This window comes from Cryptomeria japonica, chromosome 2, assembly GCF_030272615.1.
Source record: "Cryptomeria japonica chromosome 2, Sugi_1.0, whole genome shotgun sequence".
NCBI lineage: Eukaryota > Viridiplantae > Streptophyta > Pinopsida > Cupressales > Cupressaceae > Cryptomeria > Cryptomeria japonica.
The window spans coordinates 458,081,717-458,099,518 of NC_081406.1; the positions used below are offsets into that span (position 1 = coordinate 458,081,717).

The window sequence follows — 17,802 nt, forward strand, 5'->3', positions numbered from 1 at the left end:
ATACATTAACTAGATGTCTATGACTTAAGATCACTTGAGAAAGACATGTTTTTTATCTTTGAATTTTGCAAAAGTTTTGGTTTGATGTTGGTGTTGATAGTGACACTTGACTTTGTTGAGGGACGTGATCTTGTTGATGTTTTGACTAAACCTAGTTGAGGTTCCACTTTGTTTTTGGTATTTTCTAAAATGTTTGAATTTGGTGAAATGTAGCAAAGGACACAATAGACACATCAAAAAGAATAATAACACAAAAATAATTCTTGTTTAAAGAACTTTTTCAAATTCTCATGAATGTTGGAGTCTTTTTCAAAACCCCATTTTGTTTTCATTATAATTGGTCAATCGATAGAACATCAAGCAGACTCTCCTAATGGTCAAAAGGTCACAAGTATTACCACAAACCACATCTTGATACTCCATTAGCTCAAACAACCCTGTCACACCCTAGGGTGCGCCCATTTTTTTACCTTTTTTAGGAAATTAGACCAAAGAAGATTGCTCCTCCATTGGCCTGTTATCCTAGGAGATATATGGTGAGTGTCTTGGGGGGAAATTGTTCCCCACCCTTGCACTGTGATAATCCAAGTGTCTAGTTACTGACTTAGTTGGGCTTCTAATTTCTAAGGTGTTTAGAAAGAGTTCTGTTTGAGTGGTCACAATCAGCATTGTTTTACACTTTGTTGAGGGAGGTCTCCCAGTTTGTAGAAGTTACACTCTACAGATTTTAACATACTGTATAGGCACTGAGGGAGACATAATGTTGTTGTGACAACATGTAACACTCATCACATATGATTTTTATCACATACGCATTTATTTAGAGTGGCTTGGATTACTTGGCTTTAGTCATTGCCACTTAGGTCATTCCCTCTCACTTGGCCTTATGGAATACTTGGGAGGCGAGCCTTCTAAAGGTGTTATCCTAATGTAGTAAATGAAATAAATCATGAAAAAGGTGGGTATGACTTTTTGATTACCCAAAAAAGGTGAGAGCATATACCTATCACCTTGAAGACAGGAAGAACAATGATTCCTTTTAAACCTTCATTGCAATGTTTTTTAAACATTAGAGATGTTACTCCAAAAAGGCATGGGGTTCATTTTAACCATCATAGCAATGATGAAAATTGTATTGTTCTTTTTAACAACACCAAAACAATTTTTCTACTCTAACCCTACAGAGAAAATAACGTTAGTAGACATATGGTGGGCTATCCAGCCTAATTTTCTCAGTTAAAAATCTATATATTTTCACAAATAGAGAGCAATCTTGATAAAAACCAGAACTAAATAGAGATAGAATGCAAAAAACCTAAACTAGAAATTGCGAATTACTGTGATAGAAATTGCAAATTGATATCTGAGCAATTGTGTAGCAATTCAGGTTAATTGCTCATCAGTTAAATGCAAAAAGAAATTTTTTATTTATTTTTAAATATACAATAACAAAAGACAGAAGATAGAAATTTGATTCTGTAATGATTTTATCCAAAATCACATGAGCCATCACATTAATGTCGTCATAAAATTTGTATTTGGCAATGAATCAATGGATGCTTCTATGATATTGGGCGATTGCTTCTTTTTCTTCAATTTCCTGAAGCTCTCTATCTTCTTTTAGGAGTCTTTGGTATGCTCTTTGTTCTATCCTATCTTGTCTTTCCCTCCTTGCACTTGAGATTTCGAAGGTTACCTTTCCTACCATTGGATTAGACACATTTTATGCAAAAAATAAAAAATTCTCAGAATTGAAAGTTTTTTATGGGTTAGGTGTGCAAGATCAACTAATTAAGAAACAACAAATAAACAATTATTTTTCCCCTTTTTTGAGCAATTGCGGTAGATTTTACTGTCAGTTGGAATGGATTTTGATGACAATTGCAGATAAATATTTGCAATTGCAAATTTCTGTCTGATCAATTGTGGATTCTAGTTTTCTGTGCATGCACGTATCTGCAAAACCAATTAAAACAACAGAGAAAGGTTAGATCTGATTCACATCAGGTTCACCAATTGTTCTCATGTATGAAATCATCAAATCCAAGCTAATTAGACTAAAAGGATGAATCAAAAAATCCTTAACTAATTAAATCAATTTTAAACACTGTATAATGAAATAAATGATAGAAATAGAAAGATTAAACTAAATTAAAACTCCATATTCTCCACTTGTGCTTCCATTGTTCTTCTCCATAATTGTTGGTGTAGGTGGCTCTCAGGTATTGCACTGATTTCCTGCATAAGATGGACAATAACTTTGAAGACTCTGATTCTAGCTTGAATTGAGAAAAAGAGGTTGAATTTATATATTTTCAACACAAAGAAGGTGAGAATTTGAACTCAAGTGTTGATTGATAGACAACTAAAACTGATTGATCTGTTAACAAAATTTATTGAGTCAACTCAATTGATTAACTAGTAGACTATATAGACTAGCTAGTTGACTGAGTTGATGAATCAGATTCCTAAATTGATTGGAGAGATAAGTAGATTAATTGATCATTCAGAAAAGGTGATTGAGAGTTAAAAAGGGTGATTGATGAGTTAGCTACATTAACTAATTAGATAACAAATTTGATCAATCAGTTCAGATTTTATCATGTGTTGTAGGGATTTAAAATTGAATTTGATTTTCATTTTCAATTTGGATTTGAATTTGGACTTTCGAATGCTAAAATGCACATGAAATTAATTGAAATTCAGCTTTGGTGAAAAATGAATTTGGAAGAAATGAAATTAATTGAAATGAAGTGAAATTCGAATTAGTGGAAAATGACATGAAATTAGATGGAATTAATTGGAATTATAATTTGGGGATTGGAAGAATTAATTAATTAATTAATTGAAATGAAATTATTTAATCATAGGAAATTGAATTAATTAAATCATCAAGATTATTTAACTAAGGAAATTTTTGCAATTAATTAAATAATTGATATTTAATTAATAATTGAGATAGGGTTAATTGATTAAATGATGAAATGATAAGAATTTGATAATTAAAAATGTTAAATGTTCTGATCAGAATAAATATTTAACTTAATCAAATAATTAAAGAATTACTTAATTAAATAGATGAATAATTAGTGTAGAATTAATGAGATATTTTTAGGTGTCTACAATAATATTATTAGATAATTGTATAAATATAATTTTTTAAATTAAATAATTAATTAAAAATATTAAAAATAAATTAAAATAAAATTTTAAAAAATGAATCTATTATTTCATAATTAAAATTTATTAAATATAAAAAAAATTATTAACAGATCTTAAGGAAAATTAATTTCTTTTAATAAAATATGTTTTTTTATATTTTATAAAATAATAGTAAATATAATAGTTTGAAATAAAATAAAATAAATTTTAATAAATGAAATAGCTTTAAAACTGATATCAGTTTAGATTTTCTCAAGACTATTGAAAATACCTATACCAATTTATATAATGTATACAATAATATTATAAAAAATATATAATATTCTAAATGTGATTATTCTCAAGTAAATAAAATAATCTAAACTTGTATATGTACAGCATGTAGAGTTCGAACTCGACGCGATGTTGCATTAATTAGATAACAAAAAATGGCTATTAATAGATAATGAAAATGGCAATGAATTTATGAAATTGCCAATAAAATATTTAGTTTTCCATAAATAACAAAATATTAGCCAATAAAATTAAATAATTTTCAAATGGTAGATAAAAATCACTAATACACTATAAGGGGCAGAAGAAGCAATAAACAGAAGAGAGAGGATAGAGCCAAAGAGAAGGGTATTATTGGTGTGCTGGATTACATAAAGAAAACCAAGGGAGGAGGAGTCTCCCTTGGAAATCAATGAAAATAACAACATGGAATGTCAGGGGTCTATCGGCCCCTGACAAAAAATGCTTAGTCAAGAGGGCTTTTCAAAGAATTTCAGGAGACATCATCATGTTGCAAGAGACCAAGCTCAATGAAGAAAAAGCTTTCTTTTTCAAATCTTTAAGTAGGATGTGGGATAGTGTCTTTCAAGAGACAAAAGGCTCCATGGGTGGAATGGCGACTCTATGGAATCCAGATAAAGTGACAGTATGATTGATTAATAAGCAAGATAATTGGATGCACTATAAAGCAAGAACATTGCAGGAAGATTTGGAATTCTCCCTAACCAATGTTTATGGACCGACAAAGACAAAGGTAAAGAAAAGGGTTTGGAAAGAAATTACAAATCAGATCAGAATGTTCGATCTGGAGAAAACAATTGTAGCAGGAGATTTTAATGCAATCCTCAACAATGATGAAAAATGTGGAGGTTTAAGAATAAATACCCGAGTGATAGAAGATTTCAGAGATTTTGTAGAAAAAATAACCTTTTTGGTGTTGTTCCTAAAACTAGAAATTTCACTTGGACCAATAGGAGGGCAAAATTTTGTAGAATTTCCAAGAGATTGGACAGAATATTTGTTGGTTCATTTTGGATAAGAGGTAGTTTTGATTTGGAATAAAAAATCTAGCCCATAACACTTCGGGACCATTACCCGGTTCAGTTAACTTGCACAATACCATTGATGAAGGTGAAAGGCAACTTCAAGTTCTTAAGCATGTGGTGGAGAGATTCAAACTTTGAAGAAAACATGGAAAAATGGTGGAAAGAATGTAAAGATATTAAAGGCACTCCTAGTTTTTGTTTTATTCAAAAGTTAAAATATCTCAAAAACAAGATCAAAATATGGAACGTGGCTTCCTTCAAGAACATCTTTGCTGAAAAAATCAGAGTGGAAGAGGAACTAAATAGGATTAATAATCTGGTAATAGAGAAGGGGATGAAGAATGAAGAATTCCATGAAGAGAATTCCCTTAAAGCGGAACTGGCAGAAATACTCCTGAGAGAAAAAATGTATTGGAGGGACAAATCCAGGGAATTATCTCTTAACAACAAAAAAACAAAGAAGAAGAAAGAGTTGTTGTCTTAACAACAAAAAAACAAAGAAGAAGAAAGAGTCGTTGTCTACAGATCACTGTCTGCAGCTGCTTTGTTTTGTATGAGCTATGGATGGAAAAGCGTCAACCTCCCCTTCGCCCGCAAAATGCAGTGGAGAGTCAAAGAAACAGAAACAGAAGGAGAAGAAGAATTTGCAAAAGAGAGCCCTACACAGGAGGCAGAATCTCAACCATGACCTACAGATGTATCATGACAAGCATAAGCACGTGCATAGTCCCAAGCTCAAGAAAAAGTGCCTTGTATTGGCGTCCTGCCTTGCTGAAATGCTGCAGCCCACACCTAATCTACGCAATGTATCTTATTTAAGTGTAAGTCAATCTCTTACAATGCATCTCTATTTTTATTACGGATGGCGAATCCAACAATTGATGTGTAGAGAAATAATTGGTTGTGTTCCTGAGATGGTGTTTCACTCCTTGTGTGCAATGTTTTAGTTTTCCCCAGTTTGCCACCATATTTCTCCTTGTATTTCTATTGTATGCGAAAGTGCATGCAGTTTAGAATGAAAAAACTTTCTTTTGCCAGAGGATGTTTCCTTGTGTCATAAGCTTTTTTCTATTTGTATGGGTTCATGATTTATCATTCTTATGTATTTGCAACTCAGATTTAGATGATGTTTTAGTGTATGCGAAAACCCCTTCTATTTTTTTTTTCCCCTCTTTCAAGAGGATGTATAATTCTAGCTATATCCAATCTTATGTATTTGCAACTCAGATTTAGATGATGTTTTAGTGTATGCAAAAACCCCTTCTATTTTTTTTTCCCCCTCTTTCAAGAGGATGTATAATTCTGGTTGTATCCAATTTTCAATCCACTTGGGTTTATCACCGGGGACCTTAACCCACAAGAATTGAACACTTTCCTTTGGGTGATTGCAACAACTTGTACGCTACAGTTTCGTTGATGGTTTTAATTTTTACAATGGCTTAGGTTTTGTTATGGAATATAACTAAGGTTTTATTTATAAATTTGGAGCGGGTAGGGTTGTATAGTTCAAAGCAACATAGGGTAAATGGAAAAAGCAAATCATCTAGTGGAATGCTTGCATGAGTGTACTCTCATACATCAAAATGGTGTCTTGTTTGGTGGTGATCTTAAAAAACTGATATCTTATTTGGTGGTGATCTAGTATAGGAGTTGTCCTCCTAATTTTCTTTTTAGATGTCTATGAAGTTATCTGATTGTCCATGAACTTGAAGTTTGGAAGATATATAACATTTTTTCAGCTTTACATAGGGTAGAATAATCCCTTGCTCCAGGGGTATTTGTTGTTATATTCTTAAGTCTTAACAGCTTCAGTTGATATCATAGTTAATGAACACTTATTGTAAAGACATGTCAATAACAATGCAGTGTTTGTAGCCAAATGAAGAAATACATCATATAAATGTAAACCAAATTCTTTGTTAATGGTGGACATTATTATAATTTCTTGGATTATATTTCATGCCTGTGTGCACTTCATGTGTTATGGTACTTATGTATACTTGCTTCATGCCTTAAGTGAATTCATGTGTATACTTCATGTGTACACTTCATGCTTTACATGTATTCCTGCCTTATGTGTATATTCTATGTTTTGCATGGATGCTTCTTGCCTTATGTAATTCATTTGTATACTTTGTACTTTACACCTTATGTGTATTCATGTGTATGACTCATGCCTTATGTATTCATCTGTATGCTTCATACTTGATGTATTGGATTCATTCATAAAGTGTTTCTGTGTTTCTGTATACCTTTCTCATGTATGCTTCCGCCTCTATGTGTATTGCCACCCATGTGTTCATCCATGGATGTGCTTTGTATATTATGCAATTGTTTCATGTACTTTCAACATGAATTCTTTTTGTTTTGAATGAATGTCCCTTATCTTACATGTTTCAAGGTGATTGAATATGCTTAGTTATTCCATGAGTATGCTTTATGAGTACTTATAAATGGGGTGATTGTTTAAATCACCTAGGCCCTTCTTTTTGCAAACATGGGTTTCATACTCCTAATAACATGGGAAGGACAACATAGGGATTATTGAAACATGATGATACTATGAAAATCTATAGGATGGAAGAATGTGTAAGAGTAATATAGGAAGGAAGAATGTGTAAGAGTACAATTGCTCAAACCATGAGGTGATAATATAAGAACTTGATGAGTATAGAGATTTTTCCCATAAATTGTCATAAGAGGAGAAAGGAAACATGTTGAGAATGCAGTCAGACAAAGATAATATTAGCCATGTTAAATTTATTTGTTATATATTTAATACCAATCTACCACCTAAGTTTACCAATACGTCAATATCCAATCATAACAATCTATATGGTTACAAACTATACGACACGAAGGAGTGATACCAGACTTAATTAATTGAGATCTTATTCATTACCCACCTCTATTTGGTAACTATGATGTTAGTGACATTAATGCTGCCCACTAAAATTTCTCATTGACTAAAATTTTTCCAATATTAATACATACTCTTTATGGATGTTAAGATTAAGCCAAGTTATTATTATTAACTTTTCATGTTGTCATCTAGATCAGACATCTTGCACATTCTCTAATTAATACAACCTCTACATTTTGGGAAATTTATCCCTCTAATTGGGGATTCAGACATATTCATCCAACAAATTATAAATCAAAAAATTTAGACATATCTCATATGTGTATTCCTCTCATGAACAGTATGCAATGATAGAGTAAAATCATCATTTGTGGTTTCCTTACAATAACTCCTGCAATCAGAAGTGATACTCAAAAACACTATTTATCATTTCACAAACTGCTTATCACAAATTGTTAGGTTCAAAATTTGTACCAAGCATGACTGAACATAATCATCTTCCACGATATCAAACCCCTTTACAAATGTTATAGCATTTTATCATCTCTCGAGCAATGGTTATAGGCTACAACTACCATACAAAACAACAATATTCAGTGAACAAATTTCTAAGGGCCCCATTCTACAAGGCATAGGCAGCATGATAATCTCACAATTAAGGTCATTTTTCAAATCATCATATTGCCAACCTAACCAGTTTTTGCAAACACAATTGGATGGCCTTGATCCTTTCCTCTAGAAGAGAGCGGGCTTGTCTTATGTTAAATAATGCCAATTTCCCACTATTGGTTATAACTCACACTCAAGGTAAAAGCATATATGCCTTAATTCAAACCTACAACATGTAGTAATATCAGAGTAGAGTCATCTTGAGCACTACCATTGTGATCACCCTAATTTGAAATTGCTTGATGACAAGCAATCTGGGGAAGGGAAGACTGTCATGTCCCCACATTTATAGTAGAAATAATTAATATAGTTTTTGCCATATAAAATTATATGTTAAAAACATATCAAAATTATATTATATCACATTAACATTAAAATAGTATTATATATTATCAGTTTACATTTTATATTGAATGATGTTATTATATTAACAATAAATAATATTATATTATCAATTTATATTTTTTATTGAATGATTTTATTATATTAACAATACACATTATATTATAATGGTGCTTTGTATTAAAACTTATATTATTTATGTTAACCAATTAACCCCTATATTTACCAAGGCCCGATAACCATTCTTTAAAGGGTGGTTTGAATAGTTCCAAATCGGGTTTTATATGAAGCGATGCTCTTCTTGAAAAGAGCCGTCAGAAATAGAGGGACATCAACTCTTCAAAAAGGGGGGTGCTACCTATTAGGAGACCATTGTGGCTCTTCACCACATGGGGAGGTAGGATAAATACCCCCTTATGCAAATGGGAATAGGGAGAATACAGGAGGGGAACAAGAAAGTTAGATCTGCTAGCAAGGATAGAGAAATGTACAGAAACTGCCAGCAAGGATAATAAAAGAGAAGAGGGCCTGTAATGGAATATAATAGTTGATATTATATATAGAAAATTTTATATGGTCTTAATTAAATTAATGGAATTAATATGATATAAAGTTCAGAAGCAAATAATGTATAATTATTAAAATAGCATTAAAATGATTATACATGAGAACACTATTAGACATAAGAAACACACATATATATCTGTTAATGAATTCAGAAGGAATAAGGCAATCAAATTTAGTTTGTATAAGTTGCTATAATATTGTACCATGCTAATAACTTAAAATACAACAATAATAATTAATGAATAATTCTGATTTAAAGTAATACTAACAGAAATAATTGTTAACAATCTGATATAAGACACTAAGGCAATATAATATGATGTAGTATAATAACTATGTCAAGTAAAAATTGATTATCATAATTAGTTCAGCTGAATGACAAATATGACTTCATTGGAATATCACAAAAGGTTCATTGTAAATGAGGGACTCTCTTAAGTATGCCACTCCATAGTGGATGCCTAACACCTGCCACATGGAGCCAAGAGGGGTGAAGCATCTTCTCTTGGGCTTAAGAGAGAAGGCAGTTGTGATGAGGGGGAACAACAATAGAACACCTCACTAGGTACGCCACTCCATGATGGATGCCTAACACCTGCCATATGGAGCCAACGGGGATATGGTATTCTACCCTTGGGCCTAGGAGGGATGGTTTCTAGGACACCCTATCCAACTAATGGACTAAAGGAATTGATTAGTAACTGACTTACAAGCTAACTTTATATAATAATATGATTATATCCCAAGTTACAGGTTTGGCCCCGTAGACCCTTGGTACTGGTCCGGTACGGTCCTGGTTCGGGGTTCGGGTCCAGTTCGCCTATGGTTTGGATAAGGTTTTTGGTTCACAAGCCTGGTTCAAACCAGGGCGAACCCAAGATGACCCAGGGTTGAACCCAAGAGGACCCAAGACGAACCTAGGGGTCTGACAGCCCAAAACTGGATTTTTTTTTTGCAATTTTTTTTTTTTGAATTCCACCACGTAAAAAATTAAAATGACCCTATGTCTCAAGCCACATACCTATGCATCTTACAACCATGAGAGAAGCACAAGTCTTTATGAAAGAACAATTCAGAAATCACAATTCCCGTATGGGAGAATGCACCTTGATCAGAATTTTGACTTCTTTGGCCTTGCTCCTGACATCTTAAAAAGGCAGAAAATTGATGCACGCCATGGAGTTCCGTGTGGGTTTGAAGGTTGTAATTTGGTGTTGGTAGTGGGGGCACAACCCCTCGACCCCGCCCTCTACAATGACAGGGAGTACGGCCTGGGCACTGCCCCAGGACCCTGCAAGGGGCACTGCATATATATATATATATATATATATATATATATATATATATATATATATATATATATAATTTACATGTTTTTGTACTAACGAACCCAAACCCCTTTTCAAAATTTTGTCGTACTGGCGTACTGGATTCTTCGAACCCCAACCAGTGCTTGAACCCGAACTGGTAACTTAGATTATATCCCACAATTATAATTCTAACAGCCATTAATATAGCAAATTTGATATCATTTAATATAGTTCATTTTTCAGTTTAAGTATTATTTCATATATGTTCTCTAATGTTGTTGCAGGAAAATAGTATACAAAGGTACACCTATAAAACCCAATTACCTATTTATAGATTTGGCCAAATTTAGGTTAAATTAAAGTGTAACTAATTAGTGGACATGACAGTGGTATCAGAGCATGATTCTGCCTGCTTGTTGGACAAAACAACTACTCAGTTAGGACTAATTATTCTAGTCTCTTCTCAAATAAATAAAAAAATGAATTGGTTAGGCCAACATTGTATTCTTATGAGTGTGCCTTTAACTGCTTCATGTCTTATGTGTTTCTTATGTGTTTCGAGTGTGCCTACTCCATGGGTGTTTTATATGTACACTTTCCTCATGTATACCTTGTGCTTGCACCATTTCTATCATGTGTCTGGCATATGTGTTTTATATCTTATGTGTATTTGTGTTACTTCATGAATGAGATGTTTTCAGATGTCTATTCCATGAATATCTCTCTCTTGTATGCTTCATGATCGATGTGTCTTCAACATGTCCACTCCACGAGTACCTTTCTCATATATGCTTGTACCTTTTGTGTATTTATGTATTACTTCATGGTTTACATGTATGATTCATGTATTGCATGTATTCATATGTATGGTTCATGCTTTACATACCTCCTTCATGCCTTGTGTGCATTACTTCATGCCTTACATATATATAGTCATGTATGTTGCTTCTTGGCTTACATGTATCCATTATTTCATGCCTATGTGCACTTCATGTCTTATGGTACTTATGTATAGTTGCTTCATGCCTTAAGTGAATTCATGTGTATACTTCATGCGTACACTTCATGCTTTACATGTATTCGTGCCTTATGTGTATATTCTATGTTTTGCATGGATGCTTCTTGCCTTTTTTAATTCATTTGTATACTTTGTACTTTACACCTTACGTGTATTCATGTGTATGACTCATGCCTTATGTATTCATCCGTATGCTTCATACTTGATGTATTGGATTCATTCATAAAGTGTTTCTGTATACCTTTCTCATTTATGCTTCTGCCTCTATGTGTATTGCCTCCCATGTGTTCATCCATGGATGTGCTTTGTATCTTATGCAATTGTTTCATGTACTTTTAGCATGAATTCTTTTTGTTTTGAACAAATGCCCCTTATCTTACATGTTTCAACGTGATTGAATATGCTTAGTTATTCCATGAGTATGCTTTATGATTACTTATAAATGGGGTGATTGTTTTAAATCACCTCGGCCCTTCATTTTGCAAACATGGGTTTCATACTCCTAATAACATGGGAAGGACAACATAGGGATTACTGAAACATGATGATACTATGAAAATCTATAGGATGGAAGAATGTGTAAGAGTAATATAGGAAGGAAGAATGTGTAAGAGTACAATTGCTCAAACCATGAGGTGATAATATAAGAACTTGATGAGTATAGAGATTTTGCCCATAAATCATCACAAGAGGAGAAAGGAAACATGTTGAGAATGTAGTCAGACAAAGATAATATTAGCCATGTTCAATTTATTCGTTATATATTTAATACCAATCTACCACCTAACTTTACCAATTCATCAATATCCAATCATAACAATCTATATGATTACAGACTGTACGACACAAAGGAGTGATACCAGACTTAATTAATTGAGATCTTATTCATTACCCACCTCTATTTGGTAGCTATGATGTCAGTGACATTCACGATGCCCAATGAAATTTCTCATTGACTAAACATTTTCCAATATTAATACATACTCTTTATGGATGTTAAGATTAAGCCAAGTTATTATTATTAACTTCTCATGTTGTCATCTAGATCAAACATCTTGCACATTCTCTAATTAATACAACCTCTACATTTTGGGAAATTTATCCCTCTAATTGGGGATTCAGACATATTCAACCAACAAATTATAAATCAATAAATTTAGACATATCTCATATATGTATTCCTCTCATGAATAATATGTAATGATAGAGTAAAATCATCATTTGTGGTTTCCTTACAATAACTCCTACAATCAGAAGTGATACTCAAAAACATTATTTATCATTTCCCAAACTGCTTATCACAACTTGTTATGTTCAAAATTTGTACCAAGCGTGACTAAACATAATCATCTGCCATAATATCAAACCCCTTTACAAATGTTATAGCATTTTATCATCTCTCGAGCAATGGTGTTAGGCTACAACTACCATACAAAACAACAATATTCAGTGAAGAAATTTCTAAGGGCCCCATTCTATAAGGCATAGTCAGCATGATAATCTCACAAATAAGGTGTTAGGCTACAACTACCATACTAAAGCTCTATAATTTGTTTATGTAAGTTTTAAACTGAGTCTATTTTCTTCTTTGTTTCAATATGCTAGTGTTCTTCAACATTTTACTTGGCAGAGATGAATATTTATGCTGATTTAAATAATAAATCATTTTTACTTAAAAAAATTTCTTCGCTTCTCATTGATCTGTGCTTTTTGAGTCATGGATACTTGAGACTTTTGTTTATTACAATACATCCATCATTCTATGCTTTTTTATGTAGATCATTGTGGATTTCTCATTTATCTTGTAAAAGCCTCTAAATTATTTTGATTTCTTTTCTCAGGTGCATAAAACTGTTGGTCCTTCGAATCAGACAGAGAGCATGAATGTGCAGGTAATCGATAGAGTTCTCAGCTACTCTCTCCAAGAAATTTGTACTCGTTACGTTGTCAAATATGTAGGCATCTTTCATGACTAAATTTGTATGCTGAAGTTGCTTATACTGGCAGTCACATACGTCCACTCCACCTCATTCTACAAGAAATAGGACAAATTCTGTCAATTTAGAGGATTATGAAACAGATAACATAGACACAGAGCATGCAGATCTGATGGTAGGATTTTCTCCAATCTCCATTATTTCTGGTTTTTGTGAAGATTTAAATTCTCTTGTCCAATACTTTGTTGCATAATATTATAAGTTTGGGTATCAATGGCTGTAGAGACAAACATATCAGCCAACTACTATTAAAGTTGAGAATAACCCTATCCAGGATGAGCAGTCCAGTCCAATGCAAGAGAAGAGGACAAGAGATACTATATCTTTGCCACAGTGAGAAGGACTTCGGCCTCGAAAGTCAACCATTTGACATTCTTCTCAAGATTCTGAAGACCACGAATGCACAGAGGAGGAAGATGATAGAAATAAAGGGGAGGCTGGGGATGAAGGAGAGGAAGATGAAGTTGATGAAGTTGAGGAAGAGGGTGAGGAGGGTAAAAAACAAGAAGGAAGGAGATGGTATGCTCTCTAAAATCACACTGAGGCAAGGAGGTTTTCTCTTGAAAAAGAAGAAAAGAAATGACTACAGTCTCCACCACGTAAAGTACTGCATAAAGGAATGGGAATAAAAAATGCACGTGATGCGAGACGAGGTGGCTCAAGGGCAGAAAAACATCATTGTGCACAAAGAGTTGATGATTTAGATGATTCTCTTATTGTGGATGAGATGGATCAGGGTCCTATTTGTTCATCATCATGGATGCATGTGGGAAATACAAACTTTGGTCAGCAATGGGTTTGTGGCGGACTTGAGATACATAACACAACTGCATGGGGTTTGAAAGTTGCAGCATTTGGATGGGGACACCAAGGTGATATGTTTGGTTATGGAGGTGTAGGTACACAACCTACTGAGCCTAGTTCAAAAGGTGGAGCTAACATTCAACCCTTGCAGGTTGATGAAATAGTGGGTTTTGATGATATTGGAGGGGTTTCTGACCACATTGATGCATTGAAAGAAATGGTTTTTTTCCCTCTTCTCTATCTTGATTTCTTTGCAAATTATCACATCTCTCCTCCAAGGGGAGTCTTATTGTGTGGTCCTCCAGGAACTGGAAAAACATTGATTGCAAGAGCTTTAGCATGTGTAGCTTCCAAGGCAGGACAAAAAGTAAACTTTTACATGCAAAAGGGAGCTGATGTGCTCAGCAAGTGGGTTGGGGAAGCTGAGTGGCAACTGAAATTACTATTTGAAGAAGCACAAAGGAACCAACCATCCATAATATTTTTTGATGAAATAGAAGGTCTTGCCCCAGTGAGGTCTAGTAAACAAGAACAAATTCACAATTCTATTGTATCTACGCTTCTTGCTCTAATGGATGGTCTAGACTCTAGAGGTCAAGTAGTGCTTATTGGAGCAATAAACAAGATTGATGCTATTGATGGAGCTCTTCGCCGGCCTGGACGGTTTGATCATGAATTTCTATTTTCCTTACCCGATTGTAAAGTACGAGCTGAGATATTAAAGATCCACACAAGAAAGTGGAAGAATCCTTTATCAGAGGAATTAAGAATGGAATTAGCAGCAGCTAGTATGGGGTATTGTGGTGCTGATTTAAAAGCTTTGTGCATAGAACCTGCAATTAATGCTTTCCGTGAGAAATATCCTCAAATATACACTAGTGATGATAAGTTTGTCATAGATTTGGATTCTGTGAAAGTAGAAAAGCATGATTTCTTGGAAGCTATGTCTACTATTACTCCTGCTGCCCATAGAGGTGCAACAGTACAGTCAAGGCCATTGTCCCCAGTAATAGCTCCATGCTTACAAGGACATCTAAAAATAATCAGTGATTATATTTCTGACATCTTCTACGTAGTGGCCAAGGGTGATAAAAAAGATTCGCTAAATGACAGTTCTCGCCATCTTGCTAGGTTACTTGGATTTCCCTATGGTTCTTCCATTCCATTTGTTTACAGACCAAGACTTCTACTTTGTGGGAAGGAGGGTGTTGGCTTGGTACGGTTAGAAATTGCTTTCATAGATGTTTACACATCTATAACATGAGTCTGTTTTTTAAAACTTTTGAATTGGTTGGCTTCTAATCTAGCTACATTTCTGAATGATGCTATATTTCTACTTTTCTTGCCAAGATCACATTGGCTCTGCAGTTTTACATGAATTAGAGAGGTTCCTTGTGCTTTGTCTTGGGCTTCCATCACTTTTGTCCGACCCAAGTGCATGGACCCCTAAGGAAGCACTAGTACACATTGTGGGAGAAGCAAGGAGGACTACTCCTATCTTGTATCTACCTCAACTTCAACTTTGGTGGGAGACGGTGTGTATATCATTACATTAGTACACTTATACTTTTAAAGCTCTACGCCTTTGGGATTTCCTGTGATATATTTGAAATCACTTTGTTTTTATTGCTAGAGCTTCCTACAATGACTATATATCTGATTTTGTTTGTTTCACCGAGCTTCATAGGCCCATGATCAGCTAAGAGTTGTTCTACTATCTATACTGGAAGAATTGCCATCAGACCTTCCTTTATTACTTCTTGCAACCTCCTTTGTACCCTCTGATGAATTGGATGGAGAAGCTACAACCTTGTTTGGTCGTCGCTATATGTATGTATCAAGGACATCATTGTCTTAGTTTTTGTATTTTTTCTTCTTAGTTTGTTCAAGATTATGCTAAGGCATGTGAATCCATTCTGTATAGCATTGAGTACCAGGTACCTCGTTAGCTTCTGACTCTGTATAAATTGAATTTGTCATTGAATTGAGTGTACATGAATTCGATGGTATCTGGTACACCTTGAATGCATTGCAAATTTTATTTTGGTTTAGTATAATAGAAGGTAAAATCTTGAATGGATTATATTCTTTTGCTTTATGTGCAATTACCAAGTAGAAAAACCAAGTTTAGATTACAGGTGTAGATTCATCTCGTAACTGGTTGATGCTGTTCTTACTATCCCTGATCAACAAGTAGTAATTACTCCTAAAAAGAATGTTTCTAATTTTGAACTTCCAAAGGTACCAAAAGCAGCAAGAGGACCAAGTGAAACTAAGCTACGTGCCAAGGTAGAAGTAGAGGAGCATGCTATTCGACGACTTTGAATGTGTCTTTGGGATGTCTGCAGTAGGTTTTGTAGTGATGCATCAATCATTATTTGATTAATTTGTTGAGGATGTGTTTACCAAGTGAAAATTAATTTTGAGTGCTTATATGTATCCACATACAATGTGCAGACTTCTATATGAAAAACGGTTCAGTGTCTTCCATTACCCTGTCATGGAGGAAGACGCTCCTGACTATTATGCAATAGCTCAAAATCCAATGAATATCACTACTTTACTACAACGAGTAGATAATCAACGTTACTTGACATGCTTAGCATTCCTGCAAGATGTGGAACTAATTCCAGTCAATGCAAAAGTAAGCATGATTGGACATGCCTATGATCCTATCAACTTTATGGGGTTGAACAAAAATTTGTTTTCCATTCATTCCTGATAATAACTATCATTAGTTTTGCATAACAGGCATATAATGGTGATGACTACAATGGAGCTCGAATTGTCAACAGAGCATATGCACTAAGGGATGCAGTATGGTTAAATATGCTAATAATAGAGACATACAGTAATCGAAGTTCAAATGTTTTATGTCAAGTAGTAATCATTTATTGTTCACTTTGCTAATCCTTGTCTTATGCATAATCAGATTCTTGGAATGCTTTCCCAAATGGATCCTGCACTAGTTGCCTTTTGTGATAAAATTGCTGCTCAGGGTGGGCCAACTCGTTTGTCAGAGGATTCAACTACAAATTTTTCTTCGAATCCTGTTGCTCAACCAGTTCATATTACAAGAGCAAGTGAATGCTTATGCAACGTTCAGATTGATATGAATGTATCTCAAAGTTACGAGGTCTTGAAGCGCTCAAAGCATAATAGTGATCCTGATCAAGGTGGAATTATGCTTTGCACCATGCTACTTATAATCCTTTTTTATTTTTGATATTTAGAATTAGAAGCACAATTGTATTGAAATTCTCAGAATGTGTTTTTTCTACAGGTAAAGTTGTGGCTGGGGACTCTGGTCCATTTGCTGAGGATAGATCACAACCCATGGAGATTGATACTCATGGGTAGAATACTCTAAAAACAAAATGCCTTCATGGTAGTGTGATAAATGAGGCATTTAAAGGTGTGTAGCAATGTGAGGCAAATAATCTAGAAGAAATAATGAATCAAGCAAAACGCAAATCCTCTTCCAAAGTGCCAATAAGAAATCACTTGGCAGAAAAGATTGAATCAATAGAAGATAAATGAAATGGAAAAATATTTTGAGCTAAGAGATTTTAGCAAAACAACCAAGGCTTTATGGGGTTCTTATCAACTCACAGGGGAGGCAGCCAGTTGGTGGACCAACACCAAGGAACAAAATGGGTATAGCAGGAATACGGTCACATGGGATCAATTTGTTCACCACTTCTGAGATAGGTGGCACCCTCAATTGTTCTTTGATGAGAAGGTGACGAAA

The 17,802-nt window shown here is 34.1% G+C and overlaps 1 pseudogene; it reads left to right on the forward strand.

Annotated features, from left to right (window-relative positions):
- The first annotated feature begins 5,176 nt into the window (after positions 1–5,176).
- On the forward strand, positions 5,177–17,591 carry LOC131058950 (ATPase family AAA domain-containing protein At1g05910-like; annotated as a pseudogene).
- Positions 17,592–17,802: the final 211 nt, after the last annotated feature.